This window comes from Halichoerus grypus, chromosome 9, assembly GCF_964656455.1.
Source record: "Halichoerus grypus chromosome 9, mHalGry1.hap1.1, whole genome shotgun sequence".
Taxonomy (NCBI): domain Eukaryota; kingdom Metazoa; phylum Chordata; class Mammalia; order Carnivora; family Phocidae; genus Halichoerus; species Halichoerus grypus.
Window position 1 is genome coordinate 31561394 of NC_135720.1, and position 22135 is coordinate 31583528.

The 22135-nt window shown below is 36.6% G+C and overlaps 2 long non-coding RNA genes and 1 pseudogene across 3 annotated transcripts in view; 2 read left to right on the plus strand and 1 right to left on the minus strand.

Annotated features, from left to right (window-relative positions):
• LOC118553704 (uncharacterized) overlaps positions 1–11435 on the plus strand; it is a 39205-nt gene extending 27770 nt beyond the window's left edge. Inside the window, exons 2-3 of the long non-coding RNA XR_004926161.2 lie at positions 4834–5172; positions 10108–11435. This is a non-coding gene — a long non-coding RNA (uncharacterized LOC118553704). The remainder of the gene's footprint in view (positions 1–4833; positions 5173–10107) is intronic.
• Positions 1–22135, minus strand: part of LOC118553701 (uncharacterized) — a 258776-nt gene that overhangs the window by 728 nt on the left and 235913 nt on the right. For both annotated transcript variants that reach the window (XR_004926153.2, XR_013441111.1), the window contains 2 exons: positions 14862–15004; positions 802–916 (listed from right to left, as the gene is read on the minus strand). This is a non-coding gene — a long non-coding RNA (uncharacterized LOC118553701). The remainder of the gene's footprint in view (positions 1–801; positions 917–14861; positions 15005–22135) is intronic.
• On the plus strand, positions 19261–21384 carry LOC118553699 (THO complex subunit 5 pseudogene; annotated as a pseudogene).

Here is a 22135-nt window from a genome sequence, read left to right on the forward strand (position 1 = left end):
TTAGAGAAATGAGGCAGAACTCCAAGTGGCTGGCAAAACCTAGGGGAAGTGGTGTGTCCTCACACCCAGAAGACTAGCTGCTGAAGTATTCCATGCAGTGGCACCTGTCTCTTCCAGGCCCTCTCTGTGCAAACAGGCTGCTGCACAAATTCTAGCAGCTCATCACAACCACTAACCCCTCCTTGGGTTGTGCAAACACACACAGCAGATAGTCTAATCAGAAATTTCAGCCATAAAATTGAGAGCACAATCTAGAATCACTGAACATTTAAGAATACAGTGAAATGGAGCCTACAGATTTGAGTGACTGAATAATTTATACCTGAAAACTGACAATTCTACAAATAAACATGGAGCACATAAAATAAATAATTAAACAGATCATGAAAATTAAAAATCTGATCATAGAAATTAAAATTTGAGACCGTCAGGACTGGGAGATGAAACAAAACTGGTCACATGTTAATAATTATTAAAGATAAGTTAATGACAGATACATGGATTTCATTATAATATATTTCCTATTGTAATATGTTTGAAATTTTCCATGATAAGAGACTAAAAATCATTATCTTAAAAAAGCTAAACAGAAAAATCAACATGATGAAAGATCAAGCCAAGGGATTTTTACAGAACACACCACAAAAGATAAAGAAAATGAAACTTGTTTCATTTCTTAAGAAAAATTAAATGACATAAAAGGTAGATCTGGAAGTTGTGACATCATCTTATAGAAGTTACAGAAGAATGAAGGGTCACAACATACAAAGAATTAATGAAACTATAGGTTGAAAGGAATACCAAATTCTGGGTGGCTCAGTTGGTAAATCATCCAACTCTTGATCTCAGCTCAGCTCTTGATCTCAGGGTGGTGCATTCAAACATGCATTGGGCACCATGCTGGGCGTGGAGCCTACTTAAAAAAAAGGGGGGACACCAAATAGACAATAGACAGTGTTAAAATCAAACACAAATGAGAATTCCCTGAGCAGACAGAACCAGTTAGTCATACAAGCAAAGCTTAATTTAGTTTAGGTTACAAGACAAGTGATGTTAACTTGACCTGGGTCACTTCTTGGTTACGCTTCTGAAAATCATAAACAAAACTTAGTTACTCAAAATTGATATGAGATCACCACTAAACAATTCCCTTTCATTTAAGAAAATTCTAATATTGTAACTGTAAAAAATAAACACTGCCTTCCTACTCTGTAAGCTGCTTAATAACAATATACTTCTGAGCTTCATTCCATGTTTTACTTTGTGCGCTTCTGGTTTGCAAACTGTCTTTTTGGTGTGTGTACAATACATTTTTACTAGTTTCTACTAGTTTCTACTTAAGTGATTTGTTGATTTCACTCCTGTTTTTTCATGAGCTTTTGACAATAGGTAGGTAGGTAGAGCTAGCCAGCTAGCTAGCTAGGTAGATAGATAAACTACCAGTGACACCAAAATTACTTGTGTGGACATCACATAGTGAAATTTGTAAATGGCAACGTAAATGTAATGAGTAAATGGCAGAGGCAGAAGTGAAAGGTGTGTCAAATTTCAAAAGTATTCTTTCCGTGGCACCACATCAAAAGCTAGGTTTGTAGATTTCTGTGTTAGTATTTCTTCCTTGTAAGGCTACTGTAAGAATATAGGCTGAAACATTGGTCCACAAGTTATGGAAAGTATGATAAAAATCTGTAAATAAAAGGGATTAAAATAATTTGAAGTGCAAGAGCACTAAATGATAACATTTCTATTGACAGCAAACAAAAAAAAAAAGTCCAGATTTAAGTTCTCTATATTATGTTTTTTGTAATGTTTTTAAGTGAATTTAAAAAAAAATATATGCTATCCCTGGCATTTTTAATACAAATATCTTTTTCACACTTCCATCTTCTATTTCTGAAGGCCTCTTTCACATAGATATAACCCAAAGAGTTATGTTCAAATATATTATTTTCTGAAGTTTGTTTTATCCTCATTTTTTTGAGGATTTAAATTATGATTTAAAGATTGCTTTAGCTGAACTAGACAGCCCATTCCTTATTGTTAGGAGCCATATATTTTGTTTTGTTTTGTTTTTTTCATTTTTCTATTGTACGTGTCCAAAGACAGCGCCTGATTATTTTCGACTGGTAATGGATTCTAGTTCTATGGTTCTTTTTTCCTCTCTATCATCCCATTCAAGTGATTATCAACAGATACATACGAAATATTCAAGAAGCATAACAGGACATTACCATTAAGGCAAACATTTTATCATTTCATGTGGATCATTCTCTCTCAAGTTCTTTCTCTTATATATAAAGGTTTCTGTATATCAATTTTTCATAAGACAGGGAATAAATAGTAATTTTCTTAACCCTTTGAGTATTATTAGTAACGATTTATCAGACTGGTAAATACATGTAGTTTTTAAATTTTACTATTCTTGGTTATCCCTCGAATGGGACTATCCTTAACCCTGGAAAAAGAAACAGAAAAAAAGGCATGTATCACCTAATGAAGCAAGTTAGACTCTTAAATGCATTTATTAGAAAATAAGACTGCTTGAAAAATTGATGAGCTTTTAATTCAAGAAGCTAGAAAAAAACCTACAGAAAGAAGAAAGGATGTTATATATGGAAAAGCAGAGATACATGAAGTGACAACAGAGAAACAATAAAAGGATCAGTAACTAAAATCTGGTTTTTAAAATGACTAATAATATGGCAAATATTTTACATGATTGATATAGTAAAAAAGACATAAGAAAATAACAAAATAGTAATAGGGCATAAGTATAGATCCAATGCAACTGTAAAAGTCATTTGTGAATGCTAGTAACAATTTTTGTTCCATACATTTAAGTAACTAGATAAAATGCATATTTTATAAAAGCACTGCCAATAGTTGTGTTAAAAAGAAACAGAAAAAAAATAAACAAAGAAAATATTCACTCTTGGCACAATTAAAACAATTATTTCAGCATTCTAGGGAGTTCTGACCCTTCTCTCCAAATAAGGACTGGAAAATTCTAGAAGTGAGTTTTATGAAACGGTCAAAGGATACATAACCTCTACTATGTGTCGACTGTAAAAGGAATGAAAATTGCCAACTGGTTCTGTTAGATTAATATATACTAATACTGAAGCCGAACAAAGATAGTACAAGAAAAGTCAACTATATAGAACAAACTTCACTGTGAACTTGGAGATGAAAATTTAAAAGAAGTGCTAAGAAATTAAATATAACATTTATTAAGGACCTATCTTAGTAGGTTGAAAAAGAAACATTATACGATCAACTTAATATTGTTGTAAGAAAATTTAAGAGAATATCTTTATGACCTTAGGATGGGGAAGAAGTTCACTATGGATAAATTGGAGTACATTGATTTTAAAAACATCTGTTCAGCCAAAAAAAAAAACCATACCCGTGAGCAAGGTTTTGAAAAATCTACATTTTGGAGTGGATATTTATAATGCCGATATCCAACAAAGAAAACTATGTAAAAGTAATGAGTAACTCCTACACATACAGCAAAACCAAGCAATGGATTGGAATAGGAAGTGAAATCTCATAAACATGGTAAAGATGTTAGCAAAAAAGAAATTCACACTTGAAAACTACACTTCAGATTAACAAAAATTGTATCTATTGTTGGCAATGTCTGGTGTTGCTAAGGTTTGGAGCCTGCTAGAAGTGTAAATTGTTACATCCATTTTGAAGTTTGACATCAAATAGAGTTGAAATCTAGAGAACCTGTGGCGTATGTGCTCAAAGAGGCATGTATGAAAATGTTCACCGTGTCATGAGTAATGGCAAAAAAAGGAAAAGCATTGGTCAGATAAACTGTGGAAAAATCTTGCAAATAGATATGGAACACTAGTGAAACGGTATGAACAATGGCTGCCCATATCAACTTGATTCAGTCTCAAACACAAACTGAAGATAGGACATTACTGAAGGATGCATAGGATACTATTTACGTAAAACCTTAAAACATGCCAAACAACTGGACATTGTGTTATAATAGTGTAAGCATGCATGAGAATGAGAACCAAATTCAGGTTGATGATTATCTCTGGGAAGGCAGAGATTGAGGAAAGAAATGCCATAAGATGTGGAAAAGGTGGTCAGGGAATGTCAGTCATATTTGTAATGAGATGTTTCTTAAAAAAAAAAAAAATTAAAAGTCGAAGCAAGTATGATCGACTGTTATAACTTGATGGAGTTTCGTAGCTAGGTCTTGGTTCTGGACACTTGCTATGGAAGAATGTTACTTGCTGTATATTTGAAATATTTCATAACTAAAGTAAATGCACTAAAAACAACAAACTGGAAACAATTCTTCAAAAAAAAAATGGGTTTCAGCAGGGGCTTTATACAGGGTGGAATTGGATTAAAATATTTCACTTCCTGCTCTAAAAACCTGGGGCCATCATTTTAAGGAAATCACATTCTTATCTTAACCTCAGTCTTCTGGATAAAAGTTTAGGTCTGTTTTCCCTGACTTTCTGAATTTTTCCAAATGGGATCTTTCAGCAGTAATGATCCAAGGGTCTTATGATAGTAGCAGAGTCTTCAGACAATGTGATCATTAAGGGAAGGTGAAATTGAGAAGTCAGAAGAAAAGACTTCATTAGATTCAAATCAAAGTTTGGATATATATTAAGGAACAAACAAGCCATATATACATACACTGTGTGATTGGGGGGAAAAGTTCGTACTTTTTTTTTTTTTTTAGCTGTTTCTGGAGAAGACTTTAAAAAGAACTCTTTATAGTCTCTTTTGAGCATTTTGTTTTCTTCTTTTTTGGGGCATGGTTAACAAATTAAAAAGCCTATTTCCTCTCCACAGCTGTGCGTCATTACCTTGGGGACTATTATGGGAACAGATTCTAAAGGAGTTCGTTCTGCCGTCTAGCAGCAAGAGCTTTTAACATAAACAAGCCTGCGACCTCCCCGATTGTTCCTGCTGGCTACTCTGACTGTCCTGTCAGCTGACTGGGGTGCATTCCCTGATAGCAGACTCCCGCCCTATGAAGTCATGGTGCCTGAAGATACGGGATGCAAGGACAGGTCTGAAATAAATTCAGTGAGTTTGCTTACAGATGAGGTCCTGAGGAGGTCATGGCTACAGCTTCTGGGAGTTATGGGAAATTGGACTGTTCAAGGAGATTGTATTTTAAACCTATAGGTATTTGTTAATTTTTAATATTTTCATGAACATGAGAAACTAATGTGTTTTTTGGAAAAAAAAATCAATATTTTCCGGTAGGGAAAATTACATATTTTAAAGTTCTGACTTCTTAAATAGCCAAAATAGACATGTTTTACCAAAGATCCATCCGTGAAATGAGAATTTTATAAAGATTGTTTAAGGTTAACAACGCGATAATGAAGCTGTTGCTGGCTTTGTTTATAATGTACTGAAGTAACTAGTTTGACTTCAAATGTTTAAATTTACTTTGTTTGCTAGACATCTTCACCTTATCAGAAAAGAATTTACTTAACAAGACTAATTTGGAGAATTGAGAAAATAAGACTTTGGGAAATGGGACAAGGGTAAGGCAATATAATTTTCTAGGATATTCACCATTTATCTGCTTCAGAGACAGAATGATGTGGGTGCTTACTGAGGATGAACTTGACTGTGCCTAAAAATAATAAAGCATAGGTGCTCCCTCTAACTGACTTGCAACAATAGAAGCATGTTGGTAAATGGTGCTGGCATGTGGTCATCTCCAGCTGAGATCACTGAGTCTTGGACTTTTAGAGTTGGAGGACTTTTTATATCAATAAGGAACTGTGGCTCAGACAGGTTAATGGACTTGGGCAAAGCCACACATCACAATGGTCTAGGTATCCTTTTTTTTTAAGATTTTATTTTTTTAGAGCAGTTTTAGGTTCACAGCCAAACTGAGAGGATGGCACAGAGATTTTCCATATACTTCCTGCCCCCCCACAGGCACAGCCTCACTGTGGGCTCCCCTATTATAAAATCCCCCACTAGAGTGGTAATTTTTTACAATTGATGAAGCTATATATCGTGATCACCTAAAGTTCATAGTTGACTTTAGGGTTTTTTTCTTGGTGTTATACCTTCTATGGGTTTGAACAAATATATAATGACATGTATACATCATTATGATATCATACAGAGTATTTTCACTGCCCTAAAAATCCTCCGTGCTCTATACTCTGACTATTCATCCCCCCTTCTTCCCCCTCCAACCCGTGACCACTGATCTTTTCACTGTCTCCACAGTTTTGCTATTACCAGAAGGTCATATAGTTGGAATCATACAGTATGCATCCTCTTCAGCTTGGCTTCTTTCACTTAATAATATGCATTTTAAGTTTCCTCCATGTCTTTTCATGGCTTGATAGCATGATGAGCTGAATAATACTCCACTGTTGGGATGTACAATTTATGCATTTAGCTTCTGAAGTATGTCTTGGTTGCTTCCAAGTTTTGGTAATTATGAATAAAGCTTCCATGAAACATCTGTATACAGGTTTTTTGGTTTTTTGTTTTGGGTTTTTTTGTTTTTGTTGTTTTTTGTCTTTGTTTTGTTTTGTTTTGACATAAGCTTTCAACACTTTGAGGAAATACTAAGCAGGGCAATTGCTGGATTATATGGTAAGAGTATGTTTATTTTGTTTCTTTATTTTTATAAAACTGTCTCCCAAAGTGGCTGTACCATTTTGCATTTCCACAGTAATGAATGAGAGTTCCCATCGCTCTATAGCCTCTCCTCTCCAGCATGTGGTGTTGTTAGTGTTCTGGACTTCGGCCATTCTACTGGATGTGTAGTGGTATCTCATGGTCATTTTAATTAGCATTTATCTGATAACATATGATGCAGAGCATCTTTTCCCACACTTAGTTGTCATCTGTGTATCTTCCTTGATGAGGTGTCTGTTAAGGTCTTTGGCCCATTTTTAAAGCAAGTTCTTATGTGTTTTTACTGTTGTGTTTCTTTGTATACTTTGGATAACAGTCCTTTATCAGATGTGTCTTTCATACATATTTTCTCTCAGTCTGTGATTTATCTCTCATTCTCTTGACATTGTCTTATGCAGAAATTTTTAATTTTAATGAAATCCAGTTTATCAATTACTTTTATCATGGATCATGCCTTTGGTGTTGTATCTAAAAAGTCATTGCCACATCCAAGGTCATCTAGGTTTTCTCTTCTGTTATCTTCTAGGTGTTTATAGTTTTGCATTTTACATTTATGTCTATGATCCATTTTGAGTTAGTTTTTGTGAAGGGTATAAGGTCTGTGTTTAGATTCTTTTTTTGGGGGGCGGGGGTATGGATATCTAGTTGTTCCAGCACCATTTTTTGAAAAGACCATCTTTGCTCCATTGTATTGCCTTTGTTTCTTTGTCAAAGATCAGTTGAATATATTTATGTGTGTCTATTTCTGGGATCTCTATTATATTACGCTGATCTATTTGTCTATTCTTTCTCCAGTGCCACATTGTCTTGATTACTGTAGGTTTATAGTAAATCTTGAAGTCAGATAGTGTCAGTTCTCCACCTTTGTCCTTCTCCTTCAATACCGTGTTGGCTCTCCTGGGTCTTTTGCTTCTTCGTATAAACTTTAGAGTCAATTTGTTGATATCCATAAAGCAGTCTTCCGGGATTTGGGTTGGGATTGCATTGAATCTGTAATTAAGTTGGAAAGACTTAACATCTTGACAATATTGAGTCTTCTTATCTGTGAACACGAACTATCTCTTCATTTATTTAGTTCTTTGATTATTCATAGCCTCAGTCCATTTAATTTCTTTTGTGTCCCAATCATGCCTTGATTAAGTGATCCTTTCAACCTGAGACCATAAATAATGCCCTATTAAAGAGGTCTCCCCAAAACTCTTCTAGAGTCATTCTGAGAGCTACTTTATCCAAACCTCCAAAATTCTTAGCAAGTTAATTGAATAAACTTTTGTTCAGAAATTCAGTATGAAAGATATTATGCTCTGTGCTGGAGGTAAAACAAAATAAATCATTGTTCCTCAAGAAGTTAAGCTTGATGTTGTAGATGAGAAACTTGTAGAAACCTACCCAAACATTTTTAGGGGTATTTGTGCTCAGGAGATATTGGGGACTTGATTTTTCCCATCTCCTATTGTCTTGAAACAAAGTTATTACAGCTGAACTACAGAGGGATTATTTGTAATTTGAATAAGCACTGTGTCCACATTACATTATCCCAAGTCATATTACCTAATATATATTAAGGAAGGGTTTTATAATTGGTGGCATCTTGGCTTTGGCTATGGTGCTTTCCTTAATATCTTGGCTGGCTTAATAATCATTGTCAGTTCCTATATTAAATGGTTTATCCTACACAAATATAGACCTAAGTAGTGCTGGATATACATTATCATTGTCTGTGTTTTGGTGTGTGTGGTTGTTGTTGCTGTTGTTGTTTTCCTCTACTGTCTTAGGCAGAAATCTGTTCCAAATTAAGATAGACTTCTGACTAATCATCTGGAAAATGGCCTTCTGTTTGCCAAAGGTTTATTCAGGTTCTTTTATTGCAATATTATTACCATTTCCATTTTTTCTCTATAATCCATATATTAAGATTAAATTTACAAAATAGGAGGTTATCCTTGAACTATTAAAAAAGGAAAAAATCCAAAATCCAAGAATGTGATTATAACTTGGTCTAGTCATGAACATTCATGCTTCCAACACACACCCAAGACACAATTTTATTAGTGTACAGTTTGTACTGTATGCTCTTACATTTCAGTCTGTCATGCCCTAAAAATGCTTTTTTACTTGGATAAGTAATAAAATTCACTCAATGGCTAAGGTTGTTTTGTGTCTGATTTCCACTGTGTGGCTGTACAACTTTTGGGAATGTCTGATCAGTGCCAAACAAGGGCATAATTTGACCAATTGTAGGTCTCTTAGCAGAGTGTTCAGTGTTTGGGCTCTGTCTCCCACTCAGAATTTTATCCTTACATGTAGTTTGTCTACTTTTTATTTTACAAGTCCAAGTAAAATTTTTATTTTGGCCTAAAGCACACTTTTTTTATGTATGTTGTAGTGGTTTTCTTAGTGTTACTTTTGAGAAGACTTTTAATGAACCCACAAAAAGTTGTATTACATTAAAATATACACAACAAAACAATAGTCGTCTAGATGTTCAGAATCATGCAATCAGAGGTGATCTGGTTGGTTCTATCACTGAGTAGCTCCCCTGCTTAAGAATTTGCCAGCAGATACCAGTTCTTCTGTTCCTCATTACCATGTAATTCACTAAAGTTAGAGTCCAAAACCTACACACACAAAGTAAACACTTTTCAAGCCACATCAGTACAAAAATTCGATTAGAAAGCCTAAATGTGTCATCAGACAGTTGCCTTAACCAAGCTCATTACTAGAAAACAGGCAGTATCTTACCAAGTCAATTTTAAACTTCCTAGATATACAAATTCCTTTGAAAGAACTAAAGTACAATATCTTAGGATATGTGAAGAATAGACAGGGCATTATTCTTACATGCACCTGACTAAACACAATCCAGTCTTCTCAGGAGCTGCTTTGCGAGAGGGAGTCCCAGCTATATGCTGTCAGCTTGGAATCTTCTTTTCCATGAGTACTTTACTCTGCCCGTGGGTGGGCAGCACACACCGGTTGCTGAGTCAAGTCTGAAGCGTACAAAGAAAGACCTTTCTCCAGTGCCAGTCTCAGGTGGCTCACAAGAATGGAGCCGTCTGGTGGGTGTCCAGCCTCTCAAGGTCATCCTCCATCTCTACTTATGGTAGAAATAAAGTTTGGAAAGCAGTGTGCTTGCTTTTAAGGCTCTTTTTTTCCTCTAGCAAATAGATAAACATGCTCGTCTAAAATAACATCTTTTTTCTTCACTTTGCAAACTTGCTATTTTATTTCTAAAATTCTAGGATTTTGAAAACAGATTTAAGTGGGGATTTTCTAGCTCCAGCTGCAGACTTAAGAAGAAGTAAAACCCATGGCATCTAACGGAATGTATAATTGTGAATAAAAACTGAATGGCTAATGATGATGAAAAAGTTTATTAATATGTATTTACAAAGTTGATTGTGTTGCTTAATTAACAATATGGTATTCAAAATTCAAATACAGGAGGTCATATACTGTGACACGACTTAAAAGCAAAACCTGAGGAACATCTTTACACAAGAGTGCAAAGAAGAAGGAGAGCCCAAAGAGACAGAGAAAGACTGGCCAGAGAGGAGATGTAATAGGAAAATTAAGAGATTGGCAAGGGCCACTGATTGATAGAAGTAGGATCCCTTTTACAGTGACTTAAGATGTGATAAGACAATGAGAAAGAGAGTCAGTATGTACAAACATTTCTTCAAAAAACTATTTGGCTGTCAAAGGGAGGAAAGAAATAGAGTAATAACTAGGGGAGAAAGTGGAAATTGGAAAGATCTTAAAAATGGGAGGGGCTTGTATATTTTTAAAATACTGATGGAAAAAAATCCAGTAGAGAGTAAGGAACTTTAGATACAGGAGGGGAGGTAGGCAATGAATAGAGTAAATTCCTTGAAAGAAGTTGCGGGTGCTGGGACCCGGACAATGAATGAAAGAATTAGCTTCAGATGGAAGGAGAAGCACCTCTTCCATTGTGTGTGTGTATAGATATAGATGTAGATAGGCATATACATCTATCTCTCTCTCTACATATGACAACAAGATGGTTTGCAAATGCAGATACGTATGTAATTTTGTTAGTGGGAAGTTCTCATCTTACCAGTAATTTTTATTTTATATCATGATATTTAAAAATCTATCCATAGCCAAGCCTCTATATGATTGTCATTCATACACCTGGTTTTACAACTAATATTTTTATTTAATGTAATTAATGTAATTAAATGAATTTCCTTCTTCTGGATAATTTTTAGAATTTAGCATATTTACAACATTGTTTTGAAATATAAAGTACCCAGGTATATAAACACTTTGCATCACATACAGAATTTTTATTTCTACCTCATGCAGTTTCTATCTTTATAGTATACACTTATTTGGCATTAGGATTTCCCTCTAGTGGATGGAAAATAATTTTTAAATTTTAGCTGTAGCTTTTAGATTTAGATGGTAGTCTGTATGAATAACTTAAGGCATGTAGCTTAAGGAATAAATCAGAAATTCAGGCAAAAGTGTTTGCAAAGGGATGTTTATTGTATCATTCATAAAAAATACATAGAAAAATTGGATACAATCTAAACTTCAATCATAATGGATGAGTATAACTAATAAAATATATACCCATTTATATTATTCACAAAACCTTAAATAATACCAATGTTTATATGACAGTGATTGATAAACAGCATGCAAAATTTATAAATGTAATTTCTTTATTATGTTAATATAACCATGCATTGAAAAAGTGTGGATTATTTGATAAGTTGTTATTTGTTTTGATTCTTTGTTTTTTCTGCTTACCTATGTTCTCAAAAATAGAAATGTAGAAGTTTTATAAGCAGAAAAAATTAATATATTTTGAGAAACATGTTATTAGATTGTTCTATTTTGAGGAAAATATGTTTACATTGTTTCTAATCACTAAACTTTTAGACGATATGCCCATGTTGTAATAAATCTATTGTTTCACCTTAAGTGTCAGACTTGATATTTACCTCGATATCCATTTCTATTTTGTGTTATAAAAATGACGTCAATTACACTTCAATAAAAAAATGTTCTTTTTCTTCTAAATTTACTATCATTTTTTTCCTGAAAGTTAAAACATTTGCATATAATAAAGGGAATACAGGCTAAATGCAAAGGCAAAAAAGAGTCAAGTCCATTCCATTTAAGATTTGTTGTAGTTAACATAAATCATCTCTCTCTGCCTTTCCTCTAGGTCTTTCCAGCTGGACCTTTTTACTTGGTCTGTGCCTTAAGTCAGAGGACAGTATGTACCCTACCTGTACCGGAGCATTTTATTATTTGTTAGAATTTTTCCTAGTGCTAGGTCATTTTGGGCAAGAAGTCATTACCACTTAGAAAAGAGGCAGAAGGGAAAGCAAAAATAATGTACTCTAAAAAGGACAGTACTTGCAAGTTGCATATAACTGTGTTATTTTAAACCAGCAAGAGTTGGGTTTAGTGGTGGCAGCCACATCTATCCTGGAGCTTGTCATTGAAGAGAACCAGGTATTACAGGAACCACAAGCAGACTGTACAATTAGGGTTAGGTGAAAGGATTGGGTAATCCTGCAACAGTCACTGTTACATAACACTTCAGTCGCTGCCCAGGGATATGAGTGGTAACTGAATATTATAGAGGGAACTGTTAGCTTTGTCGAAGCCAAGGGTCACTTGTTGTTTCCATTATAAACCTTGTTTTGGAGTTAGTTGGTTTATAACCCAGACAGTTTAATTCACATCAGGCCGAAACCTGGCATTCAAATGAAAAGCCCAGAGGTACTTTTTTCCCCCAATAATAGAATTCTGAGCTAGAAAGAACCAGAGAGATCGTTTAGTCCAACTTCTATTTTACAAATAAGAAGACTGAAGCCCGAAGAAGGAGCAAAATGTGCATAAGGTCATACAGTGACCAAGAGGCAGAACCAAACCTATGACACAGGTTTTTCTGCCTTCCTGATTAAAACAAAATATAACAAAACAAAATGAACCTTTACTACCCTATGGTAATATAATTTCTTTGTAATGTAGCCACGGGGAACAGGTGCTGGTAATCTTATATATACCAGGGCTCCCCCTTGACATGTCGAAGTGACTTGCCCAGAGATACACAGCATATTGAATGGCAGGATAGAAAAGAACTCAGGCCTGTTTTGTGACTATTTTGCATTTTTAGATTCTTTTTGCCCCAGTCTTATCAACTGATACTCCGTTGACTCATTCAATATCCCCAAAGAAATGACTGTTAAACCACTGATAAGTGGAACATGAGTTTACTACATTCTCATGGCCATAAAATGAATCAAAAATTGAATTGGGGAAAAAAAAGAAGGTTATGAAGCCAGGATCATGTTTCTATAAAACCACAGTTAGTTGAAAAGTGAGTTTAATCAGTCAACTGAACAATCGTTTTCTCTCCATAATATCAAAAGGAAATTTTTGTGGTAGATTGTTTTTCTTTCATAAATTGCAACAATTATTTTGTCAATATTAAGGTCAGACTTTTTGATGTAAATAGAGTAAATGGCATTTTCTTGAGCTATGTATTACATCCAGTTGGCTGGAGCTAGGTGTATACAGCTTGACTTCCTGCATTAGCTGGCTTTCCTGAAATCCAGCCCAGAAAAACATCCTACATCATTATACCATGGCTGAGTATTTAAAAGTGACCTTCTCTCCCAGATCTGGAAGCCCATTCTACCAAGGCAGCAGAATAGGACTTTTTAAAAGTTCATGCCATAAAATTAGCATTCAAATGTCAAAACATAGTTTTAAACGCAGCATGCAGTTAGTACTCCCACTTCTCCGTATCTTCACCTCTTTGTTTACACCCGTGACTCCTGCACCTTTTTTGAACAGGTCTTTTTCCTCTTGTATTTGGTAAGTTTTTTTTGAGTACAAGGACCATGCATTATTTTTCATATTTACACACACCGTAACATGTGTGCAGCCATTTTGCTTTCCATCTGTACGATCAAAATTTGTATTATGCATGATATTTACTTGGAGATATACTTGTGCAAAGTATAAAATTACTGTATTAACAGTGGTCATTTCCTGTAGAAGAATAGGGTGAGAAACTGAATTAAGCCCAGCTTAGGAGAGGAGAAAGAGGAAAATGCTATGGAAACTGAGACTTTGACTTTTGTTTATGAGAAGTCAGAAATGAGTTGGAAGATAGAATTCTCAGAGTATAATTCGATAAACTTAACCCAACCAAGAAAATTTATCTCTTGTTTCTTGTACATTTTTCAGTAATTTTGTATTCTTTTTCACCTTTATTCCCCAAATTAAGGTACTGCATTATGATTACATTTTATTTTTACTTTCTGCCTGTGGTCATTGTTCTTTAAGTTTATGATACCAACAGCCTGAAATTCCCATAAACTAGGAAAACCATATGGAGGAAGTAGGTGGTAATTGGCAAGAGGAAAGCATAATATGGAGAGAATTAGTCAAAGGCTGTTGTAATAATTTGGCTCAGTTAGGGGAATCATTTGTTTTGCAGTTCTTGTCCAATATATTATAGCATTATTGGAGATGACTTCATAGGTTAAGCGTCACTAAGAAACCTCATATTTTTATTTAGCATGAAGAGATCCAAACTTGCCAGAAAGTCAATATTTATCAGGGTCACTTCATTTAAAATCTTTATTTTCTCCATAACCTAATCCCAATTTCTGGAGTTGACAACGTTAGTCAGTGGTTTAGGTTTCCTCATTTTGCTGGAAATGGTGTATGCCACCAACCTAACTTCTTGTTACTAAGCAGTGAGACTAGGCTAAAGGTGCTTTCTCACTGAGTAGCACGTATCTGTGGTTTGAAAGCATGGGTATTAGCGGACTTCCTGGAACTACTATTGGGTTTCACATATGGTTGGGGGACTATTTTAGGAGTTTGGGGTCAAGTTGAACATTTATATCTTGTAGGAAGCACATGTCTTTATGAAAAATCCATGTGCAGACACTCAAATTACATAATAATGAAAACCTAAGTGTATTACAGAGAGCTTGACAGACAAATGAAATTGTCTGTGCTGTTTGGTTTTAAAGTCACTAAAAAGGAAAATTGAGTTGAGATGAAATGACAACAATGCAGAATCCTTGTTTTATGTCTGAACTTAAGTCAACCCTTGAAGAAGCTGGTAAAACTGACCCATGTTCTCTAATGACCTTCATTGGTCTCTTGTGTATACCTACCCAGGCACTGCTTACCTACAATCACAGAAGTATCAGACCATGTATGGAACTCCATGCTACCCGTGTTTCCAGCCTGAATGAAATTACATCTTGTAACTTCTAGGAACCTATGTGATTTCCACAATGTTGAGAAGTAATTCCATAATAAAAGGTGTCTTCTGAAAGAGAAAGTGACTTAGTCAAATTAGACAACTCAACTCTTCAATCAGATACACACACATGGACATCCTCACATCTTTATATATTAGGTAAACATTTGTCCCAATCTTCTGTCCGAATATGTAGAAGTCTTCCATTGTATATTATATTCCACTACTTATTACTAATGCCACCTTATATGTGTGTAGTAGCTTAATACCCAAAACACTTTCACATCCATAACCCAATTTTCATCTCTTTTTGCTTTTCATTCTGGGAGATTTTCCTTGATGTGACTAGGTTCCTCTACCAGGACTATTCTTTTATTCAATCTCTTTATGAATCATTTTATTTCCACAATCATGGCTTTAACATATTTTTATTCTTAGAAGCATAGTTTTAGTTCCAACAAAGCTTTTGGTTCTCTGGCTTTTCTTCTCATAGCAACATATTTTTGTTTTATTGATAAAATATTCTCCAGAATCTTGTGGAGGATGATTCGTTTAAATTCTCCTTTGAAAAAAAATCTTTCTTTTGCCTAGAATATCAGTTTCCTTCTTTGTTCTTTTGGTTTTCTCCCAATACCTGGTGATCTATAGTGTTGGTATTTGTGTTTTCATTTTTGTTTTTTTATGTATACAAATGAAAGACAGAAGGGAAAGAGAAAGATAAGAAAATGGCATGTTGACTTATCCATTGACCAGGTTCATTATTCCTCCCAAAATTTATATGGTGTTATTTTATTTATTTATTTTTTTTTTTTTTTAAGATTTTTATTTATTTATTTATTTATTTGAGAGAGAGAGAATGAGAGAGAGCAAGCACATGAGAGGGGGGAGGGTCAGAGGGAGAAGCAGACTCCCTGCCGAGCAGGGAGCCCGATGCGGGACTCGATCCAGGGACTCCAGGATCATGACCTGAGCCGAAGGCAGTTGCTTAACCAACTGAGCCACCCAGGCGCCCTACATGGTGTTATTTTAATACTATGGTTCTAAATTTAATGCTAAATACAAAATTTAATACTACAATATGTGAGAGAGGAAAAATTATGCCTCATACCTCTGGGTGCAGTCTAAAGTAGATTGACTTGACCACCGAAATCTGTATACTTTGATTCATCAGTTTTATTTCTAGAAATTTACCCTAAGGAAATAATCAAGGTTATATTTACAAAGGACTAAGTGCAAGAATATTAATCACAGCCATAACAATTAAGAATGCAATGTCAATGTCAAGACTGGTGTGCTGGGTAAATAAGTTACAGTGATTAAGATAATGGAGCCCTCAGTAGTTCTATCTTGAAGCACTATTTAAGAAAAAAAGGAAATGCTCACAATGTTTGTAAAAAGAGAAAATGTCTAATAGTCTAAATAATATGATACTATTTAAAAAAATAAAATAAGGGAAACTGTGTGTGTGTGTGTGTGTGTGTGTGTGTGTTTGTACTGGAAGGAAATACAACAAAATAGTAACCAAGTTTATCATTGATGGTGAGAATATTATAGTTGTTGTGTTTTGTTTTATTATAATAATATTGTTCCTCTTATTTGTAACATAAAACTTTTAAAATTTTTATTATATAGTGTTTAACATACATAACATATGTAACATATGTGTAAGTTCTGAGGCATAATAATAAAATAAACAACAATCAATTTCTAGATTTATATCTATATCTATAAACTAGTTCCAACAACTTTGGAACTACCTGTGTATACTCGTATATTTTTTCATATCTTATCTTCCTGTGCCCTAAGGCAATCACTCTCCTGAATTTTGAATTTATTGTTCATTTTTTAAGTTTTCCAAAATATTCCTAGTTTTTCTTAGAGTCTTACAAAATTGAATCTCATATATAATGTTTTATCATTTTATCCCACATGTGTTTAAAGCCTCATTATTTTCACTCCTGTATAATATTCCAGTTTATCACTATACCCCTATTTATTTATAATATCTTCTGTTCATGATTATTTAAGTTTCAAGTATTTTTATTTTTTCTTTATTTATTTTAAAGATTTTATTTATTTATTTGGCAGAGGGAGAGAGAGAGAGAACACAAGCAGGGGGAGCTGCAGGCAGAGGGAGAGGGAGAAGCAGCCTCCCCACTAAGCACAGAACCTGATGCAGGGCTCAATCCCAGGACCCTGGGATCATGACCTGAGCTGAAAGCAGATGCTTAACCAACTGAGTCACCCATGTGCCCCCAAATATTTTTAGAATATTGTTGTTAGAAAATTATTATACTTGTCTCAAGATCCAGAGGTAAAAATGTTACTCTAGATGGTAAATTGTGGAATAGCTGGGGATACTGACATCTGTGTCTTCTTTGAACGTGGCAAAGCTTTAATTTATTTAGATCTTCTTTAATGTCTCTCAATAATATTTAAAGGTTTTCTACATGAAGGCCTTACACATTTTCATTGGATATATTTCTATGCATCTTGTACTCTAAGATGACATAACAAAATGGTATCTATTTTAAAATTTCATTTTTAACACTTAATTGCAACTATATACAGGTTTCTACATATTAATTTTTTCCAAGTACCTGGACATATTGTCTCATTAATTCTGTTGATCCTTTGGGGTTTTTTTCATCTGTGAAATTATAAAGATTTTAGTTTCTTTCCCCCAAATTTTAGAACTTATCTTTCTTTTTGTCTTACTTGACTGTCTTAGACTTCCATGTTCAAAGGAATATTTTGTCTCAAAGGCTGATGTTTAATATAGGTTTTCTGTTGGCCTCTTTTATCAGATTACAGAAATTCTTTTATTTCTGGTTTACTAAGTTTTTAAGATCATAAATAATTGAATTCTAGCAATTGTTGTAGCTACTGAGAGGATTATATGTCTTTTTATTCTGTTTTTTAAAAGATATTATTTATTTATTTTAGAAAGAGAGAGGGAGAGAGAATGGGCGTGTGAACAAGGGGAGGGGCCAAGGGAAAAGGAGAGAGAGAATCCCAAGCAGACTCCCTGCTGAGTATGGAGCCCAAGGTGGGGTTCAATCTCATGACCCTGAGACCATGACCCTGTGACCATGACCTGAGCTAAATCAAGAGTCGGGCTCCCAACCTACTGAGCTACCCAGGTGCCCTTATATCTTATTCTTTTAACATACTGAATTACATTTATAGATTTTTCTAAGCTATTCAACAATGTTGAATTTCTTAATCATAATATGATCATGGATTAAGATTCCCAAAGTATTCTTTTGCTAAAATATTGTTTTAAAATACTTGCATATAGGGGCGCCTGGGTGGCTCGGTTGTTAGGCATCCGCCTTTGGCTCAGGTCATGATCCCAGGGTCCTGGGATCGAGCCCCGCATAGGGCTCCCTGCTCTGCGGGAAGCCTGCTTTTCCCTGTCCCATTCCCCCTGCTTGCGTTCCCTCTCTGGCTGTCTCTCTCTCTGTCAAATAAATAAAAATCTTTAAATAAAATACTTGCATATAGGCGCACCTGGGTGGCTCAGTCAGTTGAGGGTGGGACTCTGACTCAGGTCATGGCCTCAGGATTGTGGGATCGAGCCTCTCTGTGGGCCTTTGCACTCAGCGTAGAGTCAGCTCAAGGTTCTTTCTCTCCCTCTCTCATTGCCCCTCCCCCCAGTCACGCACGTGCATAAACGCACACTCTCCCTAAAAAATAAATAAATAAAATCTTAAAAGAAATACTTGCATGTAAGTTCATGACCTCTAATTTTCCTTTCTCATATTTACTTGTTATGTGTGGTAGGCAGAAAAATGACCCCACCCACCAAATGATGTCCACATCCTAATCTCTGGAATCTATGTTACTTGGGAAAAGGAACTTTGCAAATGTGATTAACATTAAGGATCTGGAGAAGGGAAGGTTAGCTTTGATTACTCAGGTGGACCCAATCTAATCCTTTCAGTTCTTAAAAGCAGAGAACATTCCCCAGCTGTGGAGAAGCAGAGACAGTGTGAGAACTCAGCCCACCATTGATGCCTTTGCAGATGGCAGAAGCCATAAGCTAGGCAACACAGGTGGACTCTAAGCTCCAGAAAGAAACAGCTTTGCTCACACCTTGATCTTACTCTGGTGAGATCTGGGTCAGACTTCTGAACTCTAGGACTCTAAGATAAAAATGTGTGCTGTTTTAAGCAACAAAGCTTGTTGTAATTTGTTACAGCAACAATAGACAACTAATATATCTGGTTTTATTATTAAGATAATATTTGACTTAGCTTGCCGCGACTGGTTCGGGGCTCCGAGCGGTCTCTGCTGTTTCTTCCTGACCTCACCAAACAACCATGTCATCAGAATCAAGCAAAAAACGGAAGCCCAAAGTGATCCGAAGTGATGGAGCTCCAGCTGAAGGGAAGCGTAACCATTCTGACAGAGCAGAAAGGCAAATACTACAGTGAGGAGGCTGAAGTGGACCTGCAGGACCCTGGCAGAGACTATGAACTGTACAAGTACACATGCCAGGAGTTGCAGAGGCTCATGGCTGAGATCCAGGACCTGAAGAGCAGAGAAGGCAAGGATGTGGCAGTTGAGATAGAAGTTTGGAGGATCCAGAGCTGTGTGCATTTCATGGCTCTAAAGAAGCTTAATCGATTAGCCCACATCAGGTTAAAGAAAGGAAGAGATCAGACGCATGAGGCTAAGCGGAAAGTAGACGCTTATCACCTGCAGCAGCAGAACCTGTTGTATGAGGTGATGCACCTGCAGAAAGAGATCACCAAATGTCTGGAGTTTAAGTCAAAGCATGAAGAAATTGATCTGGTCAGTTTAGAGGAATTTTATAAGGAGGCTCCTCCCGATATTAGCAAGGCTGCAGTCACCATGGGAGACCCTCACCAGCAAACCCTTGCACGTCTGGACTGGGAGCTGGAACAGCAGAAAAGGCTGGCAGAGAAGTACCGGGAGTGCCTGTCCAACAAGGAGAAGATCCTTAAGGAGACTGAGGTGAAGAAGGAGTACCTAAGCAACCTCCAGCCTCGCCTCAGTAGCATCATGCAGGCTTCCCTCCCCGTGCAAGAATACCTGTTTATGCCGTTCGACCAGGCTCACAAGCAATATGAGACAGCTAGACACCTGCCACATCCCCTCTATGTCCTCTTTGTCCAAGCCACTGCATATGGGCAGGCCTGTGATAAGACCTTGTCTGTGACAATTGAAGGCAGTGTGGACGAAGCCAAGGCTCTCTTTAAGCCTCCTGAAGACTCCCAAGATGACGAGAGCGGCTCGGATGCTGAGGAGGAGCAGACCACGAAATGCCGGCGACCCACACTGGGAGTTCAGTTGGATGACAAACGCAAGGAGATGCTGAAGAGGCGCCCGCTGTCTGTCATGCTGGACCTGAAGTGCAAAGATAACAGCTTGCTTCACCTGACTTTCTACTACCTCATGAACCTCAACATCATGACGGTAAAAGCCAAAGTGACAACTGCCACGGAGCTGATCACCCGCATCGGTGCAGGTGACTTGCTGTCTCCTGACTCAGCCCTGAGCTGTTTGTGTCCAGGGGACCACAGAAAGAAAACTCCAAATCCAGCCAATCAGTATCAGTTTGATAAAGTTGGCATCCTGACTTTGAGAGACTACATATTTGACCTAGGTCACCCCTATTTGTGGGTACAAAAGCTGGGTGGCCTCCACTTCCCCAAAGAGCAGCCCCAGCACACGGTGATTGTTGACCACTCGCTGAGCACCAGCTCCATGGAGACCACCATGAAACTGCTGAAGACCAGGGTGCAGTCCCGCCTGGCCCTTCACAGTTTGCATCCCTGGAACATGGCATTGTACCAGTTACCCGTGACTGCCAGTACCTCTTCCCTGCAAAGGTTGTCTCCCACCTGGTGAAGTGGGTGACGATTGCCCATGAGGATTACATGGAGCTGCATTTCACCAAGGACATTGTGGTGGTGGGACTGGCTGAGGACACCAATCTCTACTACATGGCACTCGTGGAAAGGGGCACAGCCAAACTCCAGGCTGCTGTGGTGCTAAACCCTGCCTACTCCTCCATCCCACTCATGTTCCAGCTCTGTTTGAACTGGAAAGGGGAGAAAACCAATAGCAACGATGACAACTTTCGGGCCATGGAGAGCGAGGTCAATGTGTGCTAGAAGGAGCTGTGCGGCCCTTGGCCCAACCATTAGCTCTTGACCAACAGACTGCAGCGCCTGTGTGTGCTGCTGGATGTCTACCTGGAGACTGAGAGCCACGACGACAGTGTGGAGGGGCCCAAGGAGTTTCCCCAGGAGAAGATGTGTCTGCTGCTTTTCAGGGGTCCCAGCAGGATGAAGCCATTTAAATATAACCATCCTCAAGGATTCTTCAGCCATCGCTGACCTCCCACTCAGCCTGTGGTTTCCCCTATGCCCGAAGTGCTGTGCCTCTATCTTCTGCTTTGGCCCACATGTAGCTCTGGATATTCTCCAAAGACAGGTTTTTTAAATTTTTTATTTCTATCCTATTAAAGTGTCACCTGACCAGGAAAAAAAAAAAGAGAATATTTGACTTATATGATGAAATGGGGTTCTCTTCCTTCTATTTACATTTTCTGGAAGAATCTGTACAAGACTGGAGAGTGATATTTTAAAAGATTTAATAAAACTTTAAAAAATTATCTGGGCATGCTACTGGCCTTGTAAAGGTTTTTCAAAAAATATTGGTTCACATGAGAGACTATGGACTCTGAAAAACAAACTGAGGGTTCTAGAGGGGAGGGGGTTGGGAGGATGGGTTAGCCTGGTGATGGGTATTAAAGAGGGCACGTATTGAATGGAGCGCTGGGTGTTATACGCAAACAATGAATCATGGAACACGACATCAAAAACTAATGATGTAATGTATGGTGATTAACATAACATAATAAAAAAAATATTGGTTCAATTTTAAATTGTTGTAAGATTTGGAGGAGAGGAAAAGATTTTCCTTGACCCTCTTAGGGTCCCCAGCTAAGTCTGAAAATGTAACTGACCAAGACAGATTAGCAGGAGAAAAGCATACAAATTTATTTAATATAAATTTTATGTGACATGGGAGCCTTCATAAAGAGATGAAGATAAAAAGAAAACAATTGAGTGCATTTATGGCAGGTTTGATGAAGAGTAGGCAGTAGCATAGAAATATGATAGGTTAAAGAATCTGAAGACATTGTAGTAAACTGGGGAAAAC